The following is a 24,818-nucleotide window of genomic DNA, read 5'->3' on the forward strand; positions in this document are numbered from 1 at the left end:
AACCGTGCTCAGGTGCTGTCACGTACCGTGCCACCCCAATAATTTTTTTTTACCATTTTTCCACAAATAGGTAGCCAAAATCAGTAATACAAAACTACATACAATGTTTTTAAAATCTTTCAACTTTATTATTATCAGGTAAAGTAAAAGAAGTTTAACGGTCAGAACCCCCTAAAATCTCAGATATTTGTCCCGCTCTGTTGCGAGCGTATCTGCAACAGTCTATCTGGCACGCTGTTGGCTGACTACGTGTAAACGCAAAACCTGATTGGTCGATAACTTGTATTTAAGGTAGTCTGGGACAAATGTAAGTGAACGAACATAAAGTCAATTTAAACTGGGATACCGTGAATTAAATAGAGAATTTGGGCCTGTATCATATAGCTGGATTTCTTCTTACTTAGCCCGATAACTTGTCGGATATCAGGTACCCTAGATTAAGTAGACTTTTATCTTCGTTCACTTACACTAAGCCCAAACTACCTTTAATGCGACACGTTATCCACAAAGCAAGAAACCCTGCTTAATTAAGAAATCCCCCAATTGTATTTTCCAGGTTCTGATTGACACCGAGACCTTCCTTCCTAGTTCCGGGTCCCCAAGCGGCTTCAATGAGGGCAAAATGTGAGCACTAGCCAGTTGCGGAATAGCACTCCTCCGACAAAAACTCGTACATCTTGCAAATGGAATATCATTGAAAGGAATTTTATTCCGGAGGTTCTACAGAATCCAACAATTTGCAGTTGGGTAAGTCCCAAATACCCCCAGGTAATCACTCGGAAATGAATTGCTAAACAGGTTAGAATTTCAGCTTTCTACGTATATTTTTAAAGGCAGGGTTACCAACTGCGATCACCTGACTGGCGTCAATTCAAGACAAATCTGCACACACAGTCGCACGCATTTACATGTATGTAACAGTTTTATTACATTTAAATAGTCTGTAGGGTTTGCAAACTACCCCAAGGCTTTTGATGTTGCGAATTTCAGGTTTATGGCGGAATATTACAGATTTGCCGTAAGATTCCTTGCGTGAGCGTGAGAGTCTGAAATCGTGAGTGTCTCGCCTGATGCGCGAGAGCCTAATAGAACAAATAATTTCATTGTCATTTTGTGATTCATGGTGCAAGAGCACTTCATACATTCATACAAGTAAGCCTATCACAACCCAATCCATGGAATAGGAGTTTGAGGGCCGATATAAACCTGATGTAAATTGTTAGAATAGGCTAAAACAATTACACAATTATCTTATAATCATGCAAATATAAAACACATTTCACTTAGTAGTACATATAATAGTAGTAATAATAATAATAACAACTGATTTTAATAAACCCTGTGGGGAAATTCTCCTTACTCTTCCCCGTGGCCATGAAGGGCAGCCACCTGTTGGGGTGCCCAGGGAGCTGGGGGTTAAGGGCCTTGCTCAAGGACCCACAGACATTTGAAAAGCTGGGCCATTTGAATGTGTACCAGGGTGGTATATAAGGTCAATATATGCATCTACCATCTAGACCAGGGGTGCCCAACTCCAGTCCTGGAGGGCCAGAGTCCTGCACATTTTTGGGTCGCCCCCCATTTTACACACCTGATTCAACTCCTTGTGCTAATTACCACACAGTTCTTGAGCTGAATCATTTATGGTGGAACAGGGAAAGAACTAAGCTACACAGGGCTCTGGCCCCCCAGGACTGGAGTTGGGCACCCCTGATCTAGAAAATAAATCAATTTTGTAATTATTTATGTTTTGCTAGATTAAATGATATTCCTGTGTCATGTGATTGCATTGAATTTCTTGAAAATTAAATTCTCCTTTTTGTCATTCAAATTCAAATTCCAGTTCATTAATGGAATGGGGGAACAATTCATAAATTCGAAATATCCCTGATACATAATGAGCTAACTTGCTATGTGTTCAGTCACATCCTTTGAATTGGGAAGGTGAACTACCCGTTATGACCAGCAATGACAAAGAACTGTGCAACTCAGCTGAAGATGGCATTTCAGACAGTGTAGTCTAGGAAGCCAAATTGCTTGTCTAAATGCTTGTTTTGCTCGTGGACATGAACCCCATGGACCAACTCAGCAGTGAGCAATTCATAGAGCAATACAGGCTGGTCTGGGGTGAAATAGCGAACCTCCCTGGTGTAGTGCAGGATAAACTGAAAAGAGGAACAAACACACTGGAATTTTGCCCTTAGTGCACCGTGCAGCTTCTGACAGCTCTCTGCTTCTACACCTCTGCTGGATTCTTGCAATTCTTGCAGACCTACAGATGCACTGTGCTGTGTTCTGCATTTGTGCATGTATTGATCACATTTCTATTGCACTGTGCGCACAACTACATCGATGTTTTAGCTGGAGCAGTTGCCTTCTGTGACACTACAATTGGTTTTCATGCCATTTCAGGCAATTTAATTGCAGTGGATGGAACGCTCAACCCGATTCATACTCGCGGCCTCTTGAGTCCTATCTGCACCTGTCGAAAAGGGCACTTGGCATCAAGGACATTTTACAGACATTGTGACCAAGTGACCTGGGAGTACAAGTGATGCTTATATCTGGTCCAGCTTTGGATTGTGTCAGATGGCAAAGGATGGTGTGTTTGCTGGTGGCTGGTTATTGGGACACTTCAGTTATGCTCTTAGCAGATATCTGCTGACTCTAGTGATGAATCCCCACACCATAGCTGAATGAGGTGTAGCACCCCGCACCAAAGAACACGCAGCTGCAGAGTGTGCTCTGGGCAGGTGGAGGATGTGATTCTAGGACCAGCACAAGTCCTTGGGAGCTGTAAGACTTTCCTCAGAATGCTGCTATGTTGGTATTGTAGTGTCTGCTATTCTGCACAACACTGCAGTAATTATTTTGTTCAAATATAGTTTTGGTCACCTACTCAATCAGTTGTTTTAACGATTATTTTGAGAAGTTACTTCCTGTTCCTAGTACTGCTAGCCATTATTCTATTTTCCAAGAAAGCAACATCACATTTCGAGCCCATTTATATATTTTCAGCAAATAGGTTAATTTATTTTGTTTTTAATTTTGGCCGCTTTCGTCTGTTTTTATTGGATTTCCAATTAGTTTCTTTCTTTTTTTTACATTTTCATATGTCTGTTGTGACAATTATATAATATATTTCATCAGTGAAATACATGGGATTGATGTCCCTGTTATGTCTTTGTTTTTCACAGAGGCTGGAGAGGAGCCAGCAAAGTTCTACTTAAAGTTTGATTGTTAATTCTGGAATAACAAAGGGTTTTGGGAAATGCTTGCAAATCTTGTTCGTTCTTTACCTACGTCATTCATTATCATGTTTGTTATTCACTAAGATCGATCGCGTTCAGGAAACACACCCCTGATTAACTACCCAAGACGCACAATCGACAGTTTAGACAATAAGGTTATGTAACTTGAGTCTGTCTTCAAACTATTTTTAAAAATAAGAGAAAGTTAATATGTTACTGAGTTTGTGACAATGACCCACATACTTCCCTTTGTGTTAATTATACATCACTTTTGGGATTTATGGTATAAATATTTATGATTATGTTTTAATAGTGGATACGATTAATCACAGAAAACTGTGATTTGTTATTTTTTTTAATCGATTCACAGCCCTAATATACAGTTGTTTTCTATGAAGTGGGCTTAATGTTTCATTTTAAATCAGAGCCATGAGATGCCCCCACTATTAAATAGAACCATCACTATTAAGTTCTGGCATTTTCATTATTCTGAATGGTAGTCTCAAAATAAAAAGAAAATAATTATGCATTGAGTTGCATAGGTCCAAAAAAGCAGCCTTAACGTAAAACTCTCCACTCCAGTCTGCCAGGAGCATTTTCTTCGTCAATTTATAACAGTGCTCTTAAAACAGAAGGTGAATGTTTACCAACAAAAAACTAGAACCTAAATCTAAAACCTATTTGGCAAATGGCTCTAAAATTAGAAGCCTGACAGCTATTGAAAGTGCACTTAAGAACTGAAAAGACCTTCATTTTAAGTTATTGCACATCAATTAAATTAATATTGCAAATTACAATATTTTTAACCTGTGAGACATTTTGTCAATCTTGTAAAATGAAATGAAGCAAACCTGTGATCAGAATACTCACTCACTCACTCAGTCTATAGTTTCCGCTACCTAGATCACTCGCTAGGGGATAAGGGCAGGTACAGTAGTGCTTGATACATTTCGGATACTAGGTACTGTTACGCTGCTGCCTAATTATGCATGGGATATTCGTAATTATCTCTGTTGCATAAACAAACACTAGAACAGTGATGTTATTTTTGGATAAGTACACATTCACATATGTCTTCACAAAGTTGAAATAAAAATAAAATGAATATTTTCAACACAAAACACACATAAATTTATTTAAAACATACTATGACTGTACTGTGTCCACCTATGCAAGTATGACAGGGACTGCAGCAGTAACTGTGGTGTTTTGTACTGATCTTCGATATACTATATATTAATTGTGAATTAACATTACCTATGCAAAGTAGTGAAATACATGTTATTAAAGCAGAGGTAGAACATGTGTTCTGCCCTTTTTTCCTACCTGACAAAGCATTACAGCGCATGCGCAAATCAACATTACTCACACGTCTACAAAGTCTGAACATTTTTGCTACCCTTGCGTGTTAATGTAGTTTATCTTAAATATTATTCATATTATTACATTAATTATTACAAATAATTGAGGTGATATATTTCTTGCATTCTTGTGTACTAACAAATTCTGTAAACATGGGATTAGATTTTACCATTAAACTCGACAGAACACATGTATTTGTTTTGCATTTGACACAACTTTAAATTATAGTATTTGTTTTAATCTAAATAAAAATATTTCATTTCAGTAGCACCTAACACGATTTAAGTTTCTGTTTTCCTGGAACTAAACTTGTTTGACATTACATTCTTACCCTGGTGAAAAAAAACTGCTATCCCTCTTAAAACTATAGATAGCGGCGCTGTTGTTATAACTAATGTGCAAGTATTTCATAAATGAGCTATTTAACAAAGGTTGACGGTTATAGTGCAGACTGAGCACCAAAGCCCCCATAAAAAAGGTCTAACGATGCCCCTGAAAATGCATTAGACCTACATCCACAAAATGACCATCCTTCATTCATGAAATGCATTTTGGCAACTAAATAAATTCACTTTGTGTACAAAATGACTCTCTTTTTATTCACTTTTTAGATACATTCTGCCTTATGTCTACAAAATGCAAGGTGCCGATATCAATTTCATACACAAAATGAAACCTTCCTTTTGATATCTGTACATTAAAGAAAGTGACGTCTTTATGCTGTTGTGGACAGAATGTAACTGCAGTTTGGCTTTCTATGGACAAAATGCAGCAAGGCGTTACTTTATTTCATCATTAAATAATCCTTTTTGTGGCACATCATGTATTTTGTGCACGAAAATGAGCGCTTGACACTTGGCGCCCCATAAATCACAGCAGCCCATTTTATGCCTTATCTGCCCCTGCTGTAAAGACTGAGAAAATGTCTAAACATGCGACAAAATGAATTCTTACATCATGTTCATTTTATTTAGTATTAATTATAACATTTGTGTTTATTACCAGTGCTTCATAGTTACACATTATCATTATGTGATAATGAATTGTCTGCCACAGTTTGGAAATTAGTCTTGGAATATATTGTTGTCTGTTGTTTTATGTGGGCTTCTGGCCAAAGATTATGCAAATTTAAACAATAAAGCTTGTCAGATTATAGATGTTTTTGGAGCACAAAACTGTTTGTTTCTCGTCATCGTCGTAAATTCAGCCTATTCTATTTATTAAAAGTTTGCAGCTTCCGAGCATGTTTTTGGATGAAAATGCAAAGTCACGCTGCCAGGTGGCAAATGTACCACTGCAAAGTCACGCCAAGGCCGACGAAAACACTGGAGCCCGTCTGTGGTCTCGTGGCTTTAAAACTGATGAAGATGTTTAGATATTACCCGCCCAGATTCCTTTTGTGGGTGCATACTCGTTTAACAAGTGCTAACTTATTTTCTCTTTGGAATGAAACTGTAATAGATATTTCGTCGTATTGTGGTTCATCGTCCCAGATGTGTAAATGCCTGTGTATCTGTAAGTGTAGCATGGCCCCTTGACGACGTTTTCCAGTGAAGATGCTCTTTTTGAATCCATGCCAGCTGCTCGTACACAGAGTCTAGTGTGCGACGGATGGCAGGGTATCTCTTTGACCGGGGGCCAGGGGATGACTGTCCTAGGTGATGAAGCTCACTTGGACTGGGTTTTATGTCGATAACCCCCCGTTCACTGTGCTCTGTAAGGGACCAGGGGAAATGAAACCTCAGAAGAACAGGTGCTGTGTACCAACCACGTCCCCACCTCACACCGATGAGCCGCACCTCCGCCGAGCCAAACACCTGTCACCTTCACACTTCTCCAGCGCCTGCCGACACCCACGGCTCTCAGGAAGATGGGAAAAGCCAGATCCTCTTGGCCTTCAGCCCCCGAAAAAAATGCTCTCACTGGAGTCATATCAATTTGCTGTACTTTATCCTGTTATTAAGAGTTGGTATGTGGGGAGACCGATCTTATTAAAGAGAGAAGAGTGAAGGGTCTTTTAAAAGCATGAGACTGGAGAGAAACAGCGCCTCATCATGGCACGTTCTGGAGCCACATAACTGTCTCTTCTGCTCGTAGTAAAGATCAAGGGCCAGTGGCGAATTTAGTTTTCCAATTGTGTTATTTCAAATTGAAATGACTGGGCTTAGTAGAATAAACAAACCTGCTTTAATAGGCCAGGACAGGATGCACGATAGAGACAATTGAACGAGGGATAAAAACCACTTCATCACTGCCAGATTTCGGCAGAATTCAATTTCAGATGGTCTCCATGTGTCTCCTTATCTCTCTTTTCCAGCAGCGAGCTGCATGTCAGATAGTGATAGTAATAATATTGTTCAAAAAGTCATAGGGGGAAAACATGCGAGTTACATGAAGTGAGAAATAGAAATAAAAATCAGCGTTTGGGTGAGAGCGAGCCAGTGTAGCCTTCAGCTGTGTAACACAATGATGGACTACCTGTTTTTTTTTTTTTTTTTAGATGTCTCGTGTGTGGTGTATTTCGGTCTATTTATAGTCAAGCATCTACAGTTTGTTTCCAGGTGACACTTATATAGACTCTGTTTTAACGTCTGTTAAGATATCGCGTCAAGTGTTCTCTAGATTCAGGGCAGTGGCAGAATGTAAAGTGAAACTTATGGTGTAATAAAATCGTTACAAATGAATGACTGTGTGGCACCATCTGAGACGACACTTCTGGACATCGGTCAGGGCTACAGATGGAATTCACTGCATTTCGCCTGTTATAGTTTTATGTTCTATCATGGAGGTCTTTACTCATTTCAGCTACCAAAACAGAAGACATTAAGAAAAAAACCCATTGTAGTAATGTCAGGACTGTAGCCAGGATTTCTAAAATAGCGAGGTCAAAAGTGTTAACCCTTCCTTGGTGTGTCCATGCAGGGGAGGTGGTTCGTGGTTATTGGAGTTGCAGAAAAAATACTGAGGACTTGACCTCGGTGTCCTTAGTGGTAGGTACAGGTATGAGTAACAGGTTAGTAAATCGAGGAATCCTTTTTAAAATAAAATGAATGCAAGACCAACATTAAGCTCCGTGTTTCCTCTGTGCAGTTATCTGATTACCTCTGAGGTAACCCTGTGCGTGTGTCCTTGTTTTGTTGATGTGTCTTTCGTCTCCCCCGAGTATTGATGCGTCTGTGGGGGTGGCAGAGGCTGAAAGCAACGTGCAAAGGAAGAGGTTTCACTGACCCTGTGTGCCCGATGATAAAACAGTTTTAAAAGACACGCCTGCCGTGCCAGGCGACTTTGTGCATCCGACACGATAACAAAACCTCTTCATCTGACTTCTTTGCCTTCTGACTTTTCTGTTCCTTATTTTCCTCCAGCTCCCCAGTGCTAACTAGCTGCCGAAGAACAGGTGAAAGTCTTTAAAGCTGGTTGGAAGTGCTGCAAATTAAATACCACAGAGCAGATTCTGCAGCAGCAACAGCAGCTGTAATTCCAGGGTTATAAATAAAGATTGATGAGGTGAGAGGACAGAGGAGGATGCTGCAGTCGGGGGGGGGGCGGCTCGCACTGTATTCTCACACCGTCAATTTATACATTAGTTGCCTCCAAGGCGTTCATTCTATTATTTAGTTCAAACATCTTGTAATAGGCATCCGTGATGTGTTTTGTTCCTGAAACAAAGCAATTTGCATGGTTATTTGGCTTTTGCCGTTGCTGATTCTTAAAGTGGTAAATGCCTGCCTGTAACATTCCCTCCCCCAGCAGCACCTGGCCCTTGCCCAGCAAATGGACGAAAATAATGCACAGGCAGGGTTTTGCATTTGAATAGTAACGTTTTGAATAGTAAGGGGTCGCTAGAAAATGAGAGAGTGCTACCGATGACCTTGAAGCTGAAGGTACTGTATTGACTGTACATTAACGAGATAAAGGCATGTGCTTTGCGTTAACTGCCTGTCTGCAGTCGGCAAGGACGCATGTCACGTGATTTGTGTGAGGCATCAGGCCGTACAAGTGTACCGCCATGAGTTAGTGGTGAATAAGGATGGGCAAAGTGACTCCTTTTTTTGGGGGGGGAGGCAGTTTATTTGATTCAGTTCACCTCAATGATTCGTGTTGATTCATTCCCCAACTTGTTCAGTGGCACTTCTTGTTTGTGTCGATATGTGAAAAAATAGCCTATTATTTAGGCTAAATAGTGCAAAGGAATAAGCTAGATACCACCAATAAGTCATGTGAGAGGAATAATATTTGTTATTGAATTGTAGTCCAAGTCTCTCAACGTTGTACTATTTTAGCTACTCATAGTTAAAAGCGCAAACCCAACAGCTCATCACATAGTCAGCTAACGAGTCCATACCCTAACAAACCTTGGTTAAAATTAAAATTAAATCATCTCTAAAATATAATTATACCATACAGGAAATCACTATACATGTAAGCCATATACTACACCAGTAGATGGTGTATTTCAGTCACAACTGAGGTACAGCTCTCCTGCTCATTAGCCTATCTGAATCTCTTGTTCATCGACTTGCTGACCAACTTGTTCTCTCCATTGGATCTCTTGTTCATCCACTCGCTTGATCATTCAGAACATGAGTCCCAAAGGAGTGACCAGGTGGGTGAACGAGAGACTTTCGGTTGTTTGGTCACTGTTGGGGTGCAATATCAAGAACACTACAACCGTACTTGTGGTCTTTGCAAGACCAGTCTTGCCAATTTGCCTTCCAAGAACGAACTTGGTGCGCAATGAATCATGAGATTGGTCTCGTTCAGATGCAGCCAATGTATCCTTGAAATCTGGCCAGGGGCAAAAAAGACATCCAAAGACATCCAGGGACATCCAGGTCCTCTGTACTTGTGTTGATAGTATTGGAACTGATCTGCAGCAATGGAAGATGTTGTAATACAGATACATGAGAACACAGGTAGGGTCAGATGCACATACTGAAATTCACCCTACCTGTATGCGTTCAGTCCCAGGTTTAGCTTCCAGCCAGTCGTATGCTTGAGAACACAGGTACGGTCAGATGCACATACTGAAATTCACCCTACCTGTATGCGTTCAGTCCCAGGTTTAGCTTCCAGCCAGTCGTATGCTTGCTTACAGCACTCAAGCATCACATCATGAATATGTTGGATCACTGCTTAGCCAAACAATTTGGGTAACAGCTGTTTTTCCACTACTTAACCTGATATATTTTACTGCAGTATGAAGTTATAAAGTGACTATCTGTCATTGATAACTAGGCTATCGTGTCCTTGCACATATGTAGGCCCAATTTAAGTTATTCGGAAAAAAGTGGTCTGATTCCATTAATTATTAATCAGTTAATCTGAGTCTTGAGAATGTGTCACTTCACATTACAGGTTGCTTTGTTTATTAATATGATTTGTAAGATATTTGGTGTGTGACAGCTGATTTCATCACCTTTGTCTTTGTGTGTTGGTGGGGCTCCTCTAGAGATGAATGATTGGCCGGGGGACATATACACTGACTTTGTTTTTCCTGGGTAATGTAAAAGGCATGACTAATCACTTATAGATCTATTGACAAGTATATTTGATTGAACTGATGCAACAGATTCCTGAAACTAACCCTGGACTGTGGTTATTGTACTTCCAGTTATTTTAAACACAACCTCATAACATTTACTGCTATACCAGTGATTTTAGTGACTTCTTTTTCCCCCCCTTTTTGAATTGTGGTTCTTTATTGCAGGCTTTATGCTCAGCTGGTATAAAACGTTCCGGTGCACCAGGTAGGCATATCACAAGGTCTGCCTTGTCTGACAGCAGGCTCTCCGGTTTAAATGATGTATGATTCAATGTATCAGCCCTTATGGTGACACAAGTCATCCACATCCACTCCATTATGGATGTTCTTAAGTTGCTCATGTTTATCTGGCAGCCAGATAAAAGCAGTCATGCTAGATGGGGAACTAACAGTATCTATTTATGTGTTTTGTTGACTGGAATATGGTATGTGGCCTTAAAGGAAAGGATTTTTTGTTATTTATGACGGGCCACAGGAAACTGGGTCAGTAAACTTTTTTGTAGCTGGAGTTAATGCAAGAGAGTTATTTCTGTGAAGTATACCCCCCCCCCCCCCCCCCCGCTCCCTCCCGTCGAGGCGTCGGAAGATGCTGCTGTTTTGTGGGAGGCCATGTACGCCTTCGCCCTGCTGCCGTGACGGGATCCCTGGTGGCCACGTTTCCGTGACCGATTAGAGTCGTAAAGAAGTATGCCACTGGTGAATTTGGCTGCGAGTGGGTGGTGATCAAGGAATCACATTTGCTGTGACCGTTTTCCCCATCAGCTCACTAGTACTTAATAAAACTACTGCGTGGAGAAACAGATAAAAAATAAATCATTCCTACCTGCATTATCTCTGATGTCCCGTCAAGCTCATACCTATTTATGTTTGGTCTTGTGAGGAAAAATAAAGCATTAGATTACTAAATCAGAACACTGTAATAACTTTCTGCGATAACAGTTTCAGTATTTGTGGTTCAAGGTAACATTTCCACATAATCTTTTTGCAAACCTTGGTAGACAAATCATGGCAAGTGAAAATGGTTCTTTCTATCTTTCTAAAAGGTTTCAGTTGTTAATAAGGAGTTTTTTAGCATCTGTTCATATAGTCAAATTTAGGAGTTTTCTGACAATTTATTGTAATTTTCCAGCTGTTAAAATAAGTACAGTGAGTACAGTGAACTCATTGTCACGCCCAAGAAACCAGTGTGAGACATGAGCTTTGTGACATGACATGTGTTCTGATTTTTGTAATTTTACTCATCCTAATAAGTCCATTTTTCCAGCACTATTGCATTCTTGTATGTTTCTCCATGTTATGTGGAGGGGTTGGGCAACCAAGACTGGTGTATTATTTACTTGTCAGTGTTTAAATCATTGTTCATACTGTATCTTGACGCCCCATGTTACTGTAGACCTTGTGATAATTTAGTGACTTCTTATTTGCAGTAATAAATAATAAAGCCTTCGTCTGAAGTCGATTTAATATTTTATTGTGCATTAATGTGCATAACCTGTATAAGTAGGACATATATTTGGGGTAATGGACCCATAGGCTGAACATCGGCTGTTCTAATGCATAATGTTATTTTTGGTAACTTCCAACATTCATGTTTGCCCAGCATGCATGAGAGTGGTCATTATGCAAAAAGCTGTGCTAATCATTTGTCATTTATATAGCTTGCATAATGTTCCTGGAGCAACACTAATGGAATACACCTTTCAGTAGAACAAAAACCCAAAATGCAATTAGATGTAGAGGCAAGTTATATAGTTGTATCTGTCACATAAATCTTTTCTGAGATCATTTAAAATATTTGTAATTTTTTGGTTTTATTACGTGAACTGCAAGACTGATTGTTGTCTTCTCTAAAATGTGGAATGTATGCTGTTTGTTGTTGCACTAGACTTGCAAATAAACATTCATCTAATTTATGTCTGAAAAAAGATCTAATGTATGTTTAAATTTAATCAGATCTAGTGTAAAGATTTGTCTTTTCAAAAAGTCATCTCCTGAAATCCTGAAGTCTTGGTTGTGCAGTGACATTTTAGGCGACAGTGCATTTGTATAGTCTATTAATGTGCATTTGATTATGTAAGGTAGCCCTGACCACTGACTGCCATGCCAGCAGTGCTTAGTCATAACATGCCTCACCTGCAAAGCCTCCCATCCTGACAACTGCAGCCTGATGAGAACCTTCATTGCCAAAACAATGAAAGGGACAAAACTGAGAAACGGGTCCATAAATGAAGTCAGAGCGAGCAGAGGGGAAGCTAAGCCTCATGCCTGCTTTGTTTAGCCTGGCTTATTCATTGTAATCACCCAGTTGGCTGAGATTGACATAAGCCAAACAGGTGTCGTATAGAAACAAAGGGTTCTGTACTAGGCTGGACTCACAGGGCTGGACTCACAGGACTGGACTCACAGGGCTGGACTCACAGGACTGGAGCTCAGGGCTCACAGGGCTGGACTCACAGGACTGGACTCAGGACTCATGGGCTGGACTCACAGGGCTGGACTCAGGACTCACAGGGCTTGACTCAGGACTCACAGGGCTTGACTCACAGGACTGGGCTCAGGACTCACAGGGCTGGACACACGATTGGACTCTGGACTCACAGGGCTGGACTCTGGACTCACGGGCTGGACTCACAGGACTGGGCTTAGGACTCACAGGGCTTGACTCAGAACTGGACTCAGGACTCTCAGGGCTGGACTCAGGACTCACAGGGCTTGACTCACAGGACTGGGCTCAGGACTCACAGGGCTTGACTCACAGGACTGGGCTCAGGACTGGACTCTGGACTCCCAGGGCTGGACTCTGGACTGGACTCTGGACTCACAGGGCTGAACTCAGGACTGGACTCTGGACTCCCAGGGCTGAACTCACAAGTTACTGACCCTGACACAGTTACTTATGGTCAGTTAACACTTTTATTAATTACAGATTCTAAAACAGTTCCTTGACTGCTGAAGCTACTGAGAGGCCATTTTGAAATTAGATTGTTGTAATGGGACATATTTTTTGTGCATATATGCACTTAGAGCAGTTTACTTTTAAGAAAAACAATAATTAAAAGGAAATGTTAGGCTGTAATCATTGATAGGTGTGACATCTGGAGCAGTTAATGTCTTACAACCCAGTCGAGCATAGCTAATTATGGCTGAAATGAAAAACAGCTTGGTTCCCAATGACACTTTACTTACAGCAGTATGTTGTTAGCTACAGTAGCACACCAAACGTGCAGTTAGCTAAAATATATATGAGGTGAGTGTAGTGAAACACTGGCAGGAAAATTTGTAAGCAGGCCTAAATGTTTTTTTTCCCATCTGCAAGGAAAATTCATGTCACCGTTACCTACATGATGACCTACTACAATGATATGAAGTCACTATGGTAAACTTATAAACCAGTGACATAATTCCCTATTATCATTATGAAGTATTATATACTGTACATAATTGTATGTGCTATACTTTCGTACGACTGGCAACGTAGTAGGTTTGTTTACACCAGTGTCACCACAAATACTTACAATCTCATGGGACCACCGTCGTCACTCGGTCCGTCGTTGACTGAAATGTCGCTATGCAGTGCATGACTGCATGTCTATACTTGGTTCACCTGGTGAACAGGTGCCAGAGAGCGAGCTGTACATGCATCACGTCCAGGATAAACTGCTCCTCATGACGTGTCGAGGGGCCATGCAGAAAAGGGTTACTTTTTAATTCTTTTTTAAACTATGTAAACCTAAGTCTTGCTACATATTTGAATACCATTCGAAATTGGCAAAAACATGAACGCGTGGATCCATCCTGCCTTGTATCATCAACTCATGCTGCTGCTGGTGATGTAATGGTGTGGGGGATATTTTCTTGGCATACTTTAACCCCCCCCCCTTCTTTTTTATACTCCCTATTTAATATAAGGAAGACAACAAGCAGAGATTAGGGGAGACAGAGAACAAGGGTGTTGGGAAGTAGTATGGGGAGGGAAATAAAGAAAAAGGACCACACAGATTGGCACAAAAACACGAAACGAGGAAAAAAATGATAATAATAAAAATATAAAAATAAAACAGCAAACACCAACAACAAATCATTACACTCACACACACGTGCATATATATGCGCCATTGTCAACATATGGTTGATGTTGCCATTGTTGCTGTTGTATCACGGTTGCAGCTGCAGTTGTTATCAATGTTATTGTTACTGTTATTGCTGTTACTGTTGTTGTTGCGTAGTGATAGGCGAGGGATCACTACGCAAATGGCCTCCACAGTCAGCAGATATCAATCCAGTGGAGCGCCTCTGAGATTTTGGTGGAACTGGAGAGTCACCTCATGAAGGTGCAGCTGACAAATCTGCAATAATTGTGTGATGCTGTCGTGTCCATATGGACCCAAGCTTCAAACACCTTGCTGAATCTATGCCACAGGGCGGTCCAACCCAGTACTGGCAAGCTGTACCTAATAAAGTGGCCAGTGACTTGTGAAGGCACAACCCATTTCATTTTTTGACCTTGATTTCTTTAGACCAAGAGAATAACACAACTTTTGCCTGTGAATTCACCACCTTGATTACTTACTTGAATACTTGCACAAATAAAGGATGCTGATTGTTGGAGACCTGCTCAGAGGCAACATAAAATATTTCCTCCGAAGAATAACGCAGATTGAACTCCTATTCAGCTCAACACAAATGGAATCAATTAATAATTGGCTTCATCTGTAGGGAAGATTAGTTATTTCATGTTAGCTTTTGTGTGATCGTGATTTTTTGCTTCACTACCTGGAAATGTATTCTTAATTACCCAAGAACCTCGTTATACCTGGAGCGTTAAAACGCTAGGATGGAAATAATTCCAAATCATTTCCCCACTCCGAGCAAAAAAATAAAAACGCGAGTGAATAACAAATATGTTTTTCCCTCAATCACGGAGACAGCAGGTGCCCTTCATCATTTTATCCCACCTTGTGCACCAGTGACATCTTTTGGAAATGTAGCAAAAATCCTATAAAATACTTTTAAACATGTCTATTCACCATATACTATAGCAGGATCTACAAGGCAGCCCATCACTATACAGAACCTATGGACTGGAGGTTAACCCTGAAGGGTACTATTCAAATAATGATGTATATGATAAACAGCACTGAGGTGAGATTTTAATTTATTTTGTGATCCTGCAGACCTTACAGTGTGTGTTTATGGGCTACACTTGTGATTGGCTTCAGGGATTTGGATTGAACCAGCCATTGGAAAACAGTAATTTTGAATTTTAAATCACTAGAGCTCTTCTTAGTTAGATTTGAGGTGTACTTGTGAAAATTGTCTTGCTGAGAGTGATGGCCATAACCTCCTGGCAGAGTGAACCAGGTTATAAGCACAATGTCTTGGATGCTCACTACAGTTCAGGGATCCTCTGATCTCAGTTAATTCAACCACCGTATTTCTTTGCAGGTGTATTATTTTTGACATAAACCTCCTTCTGGCAATAAACCCAGAACTTTCGATGTACATGGTGTCTTGTCAGAACATTTTACTAACTTCTGCTGATGTTTTTTCCTGGTTATCCTTTAAAAAATGATTAGCGTGGCAACAGCACCTAGTAAGTTTGAAGGATGTGATGCGTGTGGAGAAGAGGGTGGAGCTTAAGGATGCAGTGACGCTTGCGTGTGGAGAAGAGGGCGGAGCTTAAGGATACAGTGACGCTTGCGTGTGGAGAAGAGGGCGGAGCTTAAGGATGCAGTGACGCTTGCGTGTGGAGAAGAGGGCGGAGCTTAAGGATGCAGTGACGCTTGCGTGTGGAGAAGAGGGCGGAGCTTCAGCCGCCTGGGCAGCTCACTAACACTCCAGTGGATTATTGACTATATGACCCTGTGAGTCCAGGATGCTAATTCTGATTCCTTTTTTGCTAAATCCCATTTAAAGAATAATTGTGATGCATATTTTTTAAAAAAAGATTAGTTTTTAAAATCTTTCTTTTCCTCAGCAATTGTGTTAGAGTAATATTGCACATTTGTGGCCATAAATATAGACCATTAGTTGTTTTATTTATTGTTCACAGCATTTTTTGTTCATATCTGAATATCTTGGAGTTTACCACATACATGGCGGTAATAACTTATCTGTTGTAATGCGATATCTGGACCAATAATGATGGCTTGTCAGTTTTAAAAAATTAAACTTGGAAATTTTCATAAAAAAGAAAGATAAAACAGCTGCAGTGTTTTTGTCAGAGTGAAAATGAGTAAAACATTTCATGCATTACAATTATGGCCAATTACAAGAAGTCAAGTGTGCCTGAGCTGGGAGATTTAAGATATCCACTGCTGGTTTTGCTAATGTGTTTAACTGACAGCTGAGATTTATTCTCATGGCAGAGAGAACAGCAATGGGACCAGAGTCTCAGTGTCATGATGCACGGCTGTAGATTGCCCAGGGGAACACTCCATTAGGCCAGTGTTTCTTCAGGGACCCCTCGACAGTACACAGTTTTGGACCCTCCCTACTGGGAGCGGGGTCGGAGCATAAGTGTGGGCTGTCTGGCTTTGAGGAAGCAAAAATGTGGACTGCCTGGGGTCACTGAAGATCCAGTTGAGAATCACTGCTTTAAGTGGTGCGGCATGCAGCCCCTCCTACAGCAGCCCCAGGCTGTGCATCCTGTGATGTCCTGCAATGCCTGGGCTCCCCTGCACAACAACAGGATTAAATGGATGCTAAAAGGATTATGGGACAGCACATCTCAGAGACACCAGGATAGAAAGCCTTCTGACCCACGTATCGGTTCGTTCTTTTGGCACCTTATGTACAATCATTCATGATCTGTCTCTGTCAATATTGACATATTCCCGTTTGGCCAGTAGAGGTTGCTGTTCATCCCATTTCCTTCTCCTCTGGTTTCTGTTTACCTTCACCTGTTTCCTATTACCTGTGGTTTCTAGTGTTTTGTGTATTGTCAATGACCTACACTTGTTCCTAATCTACCCTCATACCCTCATGTAAGTGCCTACCCACACCAAGTTCCTTAGTCAGTCATTGATAGTGCTCAGTATTGGTTTCTGCTCGTGGTTTGTGTCAGTGTTATCAGTTACCCATGCCTTTCCTGTGTTCAGGGCAGCCCTTGTCCCTCCTGAATTTTCCTCCCGGCGTCCTGTTTTGACCCTAGTCCTTTGGTTTGTGCTTTTGTCCATTTGTTTTGGTCTGGAAATGAAGTCCCCTATACCTTGAGCTGCACGTGGATTGGCACACCTTCTCCGTGTGTAGTTGTGACACTACTGTGTAACATCCAATCATATTTATGTCCCATAAGAGCTTTTCTAACATTTATCAAGACATAGTGGATGTTAGCAGACTTATCTTACCCCATGTGCGGCATGCGGCAAGAACCAAAACAAACTGACTGCGAGGCATAATAGAGGTTTAGTGAAATGCTTGTGATATTGTATCTTATGTTATGCCATATGTTTGACCTCTCTCCTATAATAATAATAATGCAAATCACTGGATATCTGTATAGAAAGTACAAGACAATTTGATGAATTACAACTAGCATTAGTGAATTATGACCCCTTTGCAGGAGGGTGAAGCATTTCTTTTTTAAGGTGTGATCATGTTCTACTAATAATCTGTTGTCTAATCAGTGCATTATATTTGTATTTCAGGCCTGGTGTCTCAGACTTTATGTGCCAGTGGCAGCATGCAGAATTTAAAGATCTGGGGATGTTTGCATAAAGTTAACTTATATTTCAAGTTTCAATATTTGGCATAAAGACAAAGAAAGGGTCTGATAAGGCGAGCAGCTTTGTGCGATTGTAGGATCAGCTGGTGATTAATTAACTGGAGAAGCATGTATAGGTGCATATTGCGGCGCCCTAACGCAAACCCTGCTGATACAGTACGGGAACACTGACAGCAGTCAGTGCTGGTTTGTGCGTAAGTGCAGTGATTTGGATCAGTGCTGCCACAGGGAGTTTTCATTGTATTAGCAGAAACTGCCAACTCAGGGAAGGGTCCTCAATTATTTAAAAAGTACAAATAACAGTGTATTAATTTGCATAAATCAACTTGTGGTTAATCCCATAGGCGACATAAGCAAAGTAAGTAAGTAAAATTGGCTCACTCATGCTCAAGGACGTGACAAGAAATTCTAGGCCCCCTGACAAAACGTTACCTTGCCCCCCCCATCCAATTTTACGTGTTCCAATAGAGCCCCTGTCAAGTACTGGCGTCCTGCAATGGCCAGGGCATCCACGCCACTGCGATGCCTCTGACTGTGGCCCTAGAAGCACAGGCGTCCTCTGCAGTGCCAGCAGAGAACAGTTATGTGATGTGGGGGGGTGGGGAATGGTGTCCAGGAGGTTTGGTTAGCACAGTATGACCAAAACATTTTAAGTGAAGTGGCGACAAGAAGAAGGCCAACATTTCAAATTGGGCAGAGATTACTAATAGGGCCGTCAAACTACTTTTGTGAAACGGGCTAACTAGTTATCAGCCAGATAGCCTGTGCTACTGAAATGCTTTTCATATAAATTAATTGATTGAATTTTTCTGCTGCTCGGAGTGATGGGAGCTGGAAGGGGGTTTCCCCCGCAGAATTTCACCTATGGAGTCAGAACAGCCAGGGACCAGGGCCGGCCCTGCCTTTGGGGAATCAGAATAATCATAGTTAGAGTTATCGCCATCAAACAGTAATAATGCATTATGACTTCCAAGCACCTATTTTATTATTTTATTATGGTCAGTGGCTCCCTAGCTGCCGGACGATAGAAGCAGGGGCCCTTGGGGCCAGCTCAGGTAACCCTGTACATTAAAGCGCCCACGAACGTCGTCACCCTCCCTCGGTAGAAAACCATGCCAAGTATGCTGCAAGCACCTGTAATTTGTAATCATTTCATAGTTTAATTATAGGAAACAAAGTTGTGGGCTATATGGTAACCCTTTACATTAACTTAACTGCACCTTCATAATGCCTTGATAATGCATTTGTAGAACATTCATAGACGGAGCTCGTTAGCCTTGGTAGGTAGTTCGTCTAGGAGAAGGAAAACTCTGATTTCAAACCACAGCGCCAGGTGTGCTGGACAGTCTCGATGCGCGACGACCCTGGGTTTCACGGACATGGGTTCCACGGACGTGACTCAGGCATTCAGCAACCATGCCCCTGCCAGGGTTACCAGCCCCGCTGCCTTGTGGGTATCTTCCGGGAGGAGAAAAGGCTATGGGAGTAAACCCAGACAGAAAATCCGGAGTGGAGCCCCTAAGGCGGCTGGCCAGTGCTCTGCGCCCCAGCCGGCAACTCCTGCAGCTAAGCTGGTGCCAAACGTATTGCTTTGCTTTCCTTTGGAATTCACCAGCAAGGCCGAGAGGGGGATACTAGTGTCTGGGTAGCCTAGTGTCTCCATACCCGCGCCCAGGCTTGCGTCCTGGAGAGGTCACTCCAGTGCTGTCTTACAGCATCATACAACACGGAAGACAGCAGTTACGAGTTATAAGCCCATATCCGATTGGCGTAGGATAGGGCGCTACGGGCTGTCTTCGACGGTGGGAGGATCCATCGCGTTCCACTGGTCAACTACCGCCCACCTTAAGCTGGGCAGCCCCCGGCTAATAGGGTGTTGACCCGCCACGGTCTGCCTGCTTCTTTGGGTGCTTGGAGCTTAGAGATAAACTCGACAAGCAGACCGCAAATACTGCACCAGGCAAACAGAAGAAAAAAACAGTTCTACGGCTGGGAAGTTGGAATGTCAGGACTATGTGTCCTGGCCTTACTGAGGACCTTTCTGGCATTGATGACTGCAGAAAGACCGCCGTCATCAACCGTGAGTTGATGAAGCTCAACATTGACATCGCTGCCCTTCAGGAAACCAGACTCCCTGCAGACGGCAGCCTCAGAGAGAAGGACTACACCTTCTTCTGGCAGGGGAAGAGACCTGAGGAACCACGGCAGCATGGCGTTGGCTTCGATGTGAGCAACGCCCTTCTAACCTCAGTGGCGCCTCCGGATGGCGGCACTGAAAGGATTCTGTCCCTCCGACTCTACTGTTACACTGGCCCTCTGAACATCCTGAGCATTTATGCTCCAACACTCTGCTCTCCTGAAGAGATCAAGGATCAGTTCTACGAGGAACTCCATGCTGCCATTAGAAGAGTGCCTTCCTCAGAAGCCTTAGTCCTACTCGGTGATTTTAATGCAAGGGTGGGCAGTGACCTCGACTCCTGGCCCATGTGTCTAGGCCACTTCGGTGTTGGCAAAATGAATGAGAACGGACAGAGGCTTCTTGAGCTTTGCTCCTACCATGACCTCTGCATTACAAACACGTTCTTCTCCACCAAGCCTCATCACCGAGTTTCATGGCGGCACCCCAGATCCCACCACTGGCACCAGCTAGACCTGGCCATCACACGCAGGACTATGCTGCACAGTATCCTAGTCACCCGCAGCTATCATAGTGCTGACTGCGATACAGACCACTCCTTGGTCGGCAGCAAACTGCGACTTCAGCCCAAGCGTGTTTATCGCACAAGGCAGAAAGGGCGGCCACAAATCAACGTAACTAGAACCTTTGTTCCCGATCTATGCACCAAGTTTGCAGAATCCATCACGCAAGCCCTTCTGGAACCCCTAACAGGCAGCATAGAGGAAAAGTGGAGTTTCATTCGGGATACTATATACCATCAAGCCATGGCCACATTTGGCGAGAAGAAGAGAAGAAACCCCGACTGGTTCGAGGCAAAATTCACAGAGATTGAGCCTGCAATAGAAGCCAAGCGAGCAGCGCTCATCAAGCACAAGAACAACCCCTCAGAGGGCACTCTAGCTGCACTAAGGAAGGCTAGGTGCGAAGCTCAACGCGTGGCCCGCCGCTGCGCCAACGAGTATTGGCTGAACCTCTGCCTGAGTATCCAGCAAGCTGCTGACAGTGGCAACGCCCGTGGCATGTTCGAAGGCATGAAGAAGGCTGTCGGCCCGTCTGCCACCAAGGTCGCGCCACTGAAGTCATCAACCGGCGACATTATCACGGACAGATCCAAACAGATGGAACGATGGGCCGAGCATTAACAGAAACTCTACTCCCAGGAAACTGTCGTCACCGAAGATGCTCTGCAGCACATCCAGGCCCTGCCAGTCTTAGTGGAGCTCGATGCCTTACCTACCCCAGAGGAGCTCAGCAAAGCCATAGACTCCCTAGCCTCCGGAAAAGCTCCAGGCAAAGATGGCATACCCTCTGAGGTGTACAAGGCCGGCAAGTCTACCACTTTGCTCACCCGTCTGCATGAACTGCTCTGTCAATGCTGGAACGAGGGCACCATCCCTCAGGACATGCGCGACGCCAACATCGTCACCATTTATAAAAACAAAGGCGACCGCAGCGACTGTAACAACTACAGGGGCATTTCTCTCCTGAGCATCGCTGGAAAGGCTTTCGCCAGAGTGGTTCTCAACAGGCTTCAAATGCTCGCCGCGCGAGTTTACCCAGAGTCACAATGTGGCTTTAGAGCTGGGAGATCGACAGCGGACATAATTTTCACAATGCGACAACTGCAGGAGAAGTGCCGAGAGCAGCATCAGCCGCTTTACGTCGCATTTATCGACCTGACCAAAGCCTTTGACCTTGTCAGCAGAAAGGGGCTCTTCATACTGCTCTCCAAGATTGGATGCCCCCCGAAGCTACTCAAGATGATCACATCTTTTCACGAGGGCATGCAGAGCACAGTACAGTACGACGGCTCTTCATCAGACCCCTTCCCAATTAACAACGGGGTAAAACAGGGCTGCGTCCTTGCTCCCACACTCTTCGGCATTTTCTTCTCTTTACTATTCTCTTACGCTTTCGACTCCTGCGACGACGGCGTCTACCTCCACACAAAAACAGATGGGAAGCTTTTCAATCTAGCCCGTCTGCGTGCCAAGACCAAGGTGCGTCACATACTCCTGCGGGAATTGCTGTTCGCCGATGACGCCGCGCTAGCAACCCACACTGAGGAAGCCCTCCAGCGATTCATTAACCGCTTCGCTCATGCTAGCAGTGCTTTCGGCCTTACCATCAGCCTCAAGAAGACCAAGATTATGAGTCAGGATGTCAGCAGCACCCCCAGCATCTGCATTGGTGACCACACTCTGGAGGTAGTGGAGGAGTTCATCTATCTGGGTTCCACTATTTGCAGCAACCTATCACTTGATACTGAAATCGACAAGCGGATCGGCAAGGCCACTGGAACAATGGCACGCCTCACCAAACGGGTGTGGGAGAACACCATGCTGACCATCAACACCAAGATCCGTATTTACCAGGCTTGTGTCCTCAGCATCCTCTTGTACGCCAGCGAGACATGGACCCTTTACGCCCGCCATGAACACAGGCTCAATACGTTCCATCTCCGCTGCCTGCGAAGGATACTGGGGATCACATGGCAGGACCACATTTCCAACACGGTTGTCCTGGAAAAGTCTGGCATCCTCAGCATGTATGCTCTGCTCACTCAGCGCCGCCTTCGCTGGCTCGGCCATGTTCATCGCATGGATGATGGACGGCTCCCCAAAGACATCCTCTACGGAGAACTGGACTCTGGCGTCAGACCAGTGGGGAGGCCAGCACTGCGCTATAAAGACGTCTGCAAGCGCGATATGGAAGCCTGCGACATCAGCCCCACAACATGGGAAGCTGCAGCAGCAGATCGCAGTGGGTGGAGGCAAACCGTCAAGGCGGGTGTAAACAACGGCGAACAAAAGCGACACCTACAGTGGGCAGAGAGGAGAGAACGCAGAAAAAATGTGGAGAAATCCTCAGTGAAACCAGACACCGTCTTCATCTGCCAAAACTGCACCAGGAGCTGTACATCCAGAATTGGGCTCTACAGTCACCAAAGACGCTGCAATCAAGCCATGGAGTAACCTATCCGGACGCAGAATTCCATAGTCTTCCGAGACTGAGGACGCCAACGAGAACATTCAGTGCACTTTTGTAATGCGTAGAACATTCATAAGTAGCATGTAAGTATACCTTCCTATCCTAAGTATGTCCTAAAATACCTTAATAACAAACATTATATGGTTATATGATTCTAATGTTTGTTAATATCATATACTATTTGTTATGAATGTATATTAAAGCTTTAAAGATACGTTAATATGTTACATGCTGCTTATGAATGTTATAAGCCCTATATGAATGCATTATAAATGCATTCTGAAGACAGAGGAAATATAAAGTGTCAGCTGGCATATTCTTTCTTCACTGTCATGGGGCATATTTATTTTGGCATTGGCTGCATCAGTCGGGGGGGGGGGGGTAGTGGTGGTGCTAGGCGTCTGCGGTGAGGCTTGGGGGGGGGGGGGTGGTACACTGAGCAATGTTATTCGCTATTTCTATAAGCGGAAATACTCTTATCGTTAAGATCCTGCATAATTGGCACCCAATGAATAGCAAACTCTTATTTATGGCGATGGACTTCAAATTATGCACTACAGAAATAGGTAAATACAATAAAGATAAAATCATTTGACTTCCTGCTGAATTGCAGAGGGATGGTGATTTTCATGACTAACATCTTAAATGTGTTTTTGGTCATGAAAGCTTTTCATGACTTTTAAAGAAAGGCAGAGGTGGGTAGAATAGCCAAAACATGTAGTCAAGTAAAAATACTGTTACTTAAATATAACAACTCAAGTAGGAGTAAAAGTACTCAGTAGAGTAAGAGTAATAGAGTATCTAGAAAAAGAGTACTTGAATAGAGTTAATTTTCAAAACCTGAAGCTCTTATTGACAAATTGTAACAGGATTACCCAAGCAAGAGTTACAGCCAATCATAAAACAAAATATAAAATTAAAATATACTCTCCCAATAAACCAATGAAACATAAAATGTGCAAATAAAAAACCTTATCCATTTTTCTGACAATCAAAAAGAAACACGTGACAGGAAGTGGCCTTAGTCACGGGAAAACAACAGCACTGGCTAACAGCCCGGGCAGATATGAACTGTAGCACAAATGTACAAGATGGCAGAAGGAAGACAGATGTGACATGTAGCATTGTGAAGAATAATTAACGGTCAGGGAAAACTGGCGTTAGCTTTCAATAACGTTGCGTTGTCAGAATTTTAAGTGGTTATTTGAATAAATAAAAGTGGGTTTCCTTACAAAATGTTCTTTTGATGATCCCAGATTTTTGGACCAACATCTTTCAGAAGAAAAATAAATTAATATATTAGCTAAAGTTAGGAATGCTCCATGTTATTTGCATTGTTTGATTAAACGAACATACTGTTATTGTAGAGAATTTCATGTTTTATGTTTAAATATATGTAATAGTAAAAGACCTACACGGCATGATGGTATCGTGGTCAACAACTCTGGGACCTGGCTTTGAGTCTCCACTATGGCTCTAGTCGTGTTGAGTTTGCATGTTCTCTGTGTTGTTGTTCCACAGTCCAAAAATATGTGGAGATTAATTAGACCTACAAATTGCCCGTAGGTGTGCAAAAATTCTCACAGACACACTCCAATATTTTCCCAGAAGAGTGGCAGGTGTTTTAGGTGCAAAGGGGGCGGGGGGGACCAACTCCATATTGATGCCTATGGATCTAGAATGGGATGTCATAAAGGTTCCTGTTGGTGTAATGGCCCAGTGTCCCAGTACTTAGGTCCAGAGAGTGTAAGTGTAGCGCGTTGC

The 24,818-nt window shown here is 42.8% G+C and overlaps 1 long non-coding RNA gene across 1 annotated transcript; it reads left to right on the forward strand.

Moving 5' to 3' along the window:
• The first annotated feature begins 315 nt into the window (after nucleotides 1-315).
• LOC111848940 (uncharacterized) lies at nucleotides 316-15,763 on the forward strand. The gene is made up of 3 exons (XR_002839425.2): nucleotides 316-427; nucleotides 557-747; nucleotides 15,735-15,763. It is a non-coding gene; the product is annotated as an uncharacterized lncRNA (long non-coding RNA).
• The last annotated feature ends 9,055 nt before the right edge of the window (nucleotides 15,764-24,818 follow it).

Source organism: Paramormyrops kingsleyae, chromosome 10 (genome assembly GCF_048594095.1).
Source record: "Paramormyrops kingsleyae isolate MSU_618 chromosome 10, PKINGS_0.4, whole genome shotgun sequence".
In the NCBI taxonomy this organism is placed as follows: domain Eukaryota; kingdom Metazoa; phylum Chordata; class Actinopteri; order Osteoglossiformes; family Mormyridae; genus Paramormyrops; species Paramormyrops kingsleyae.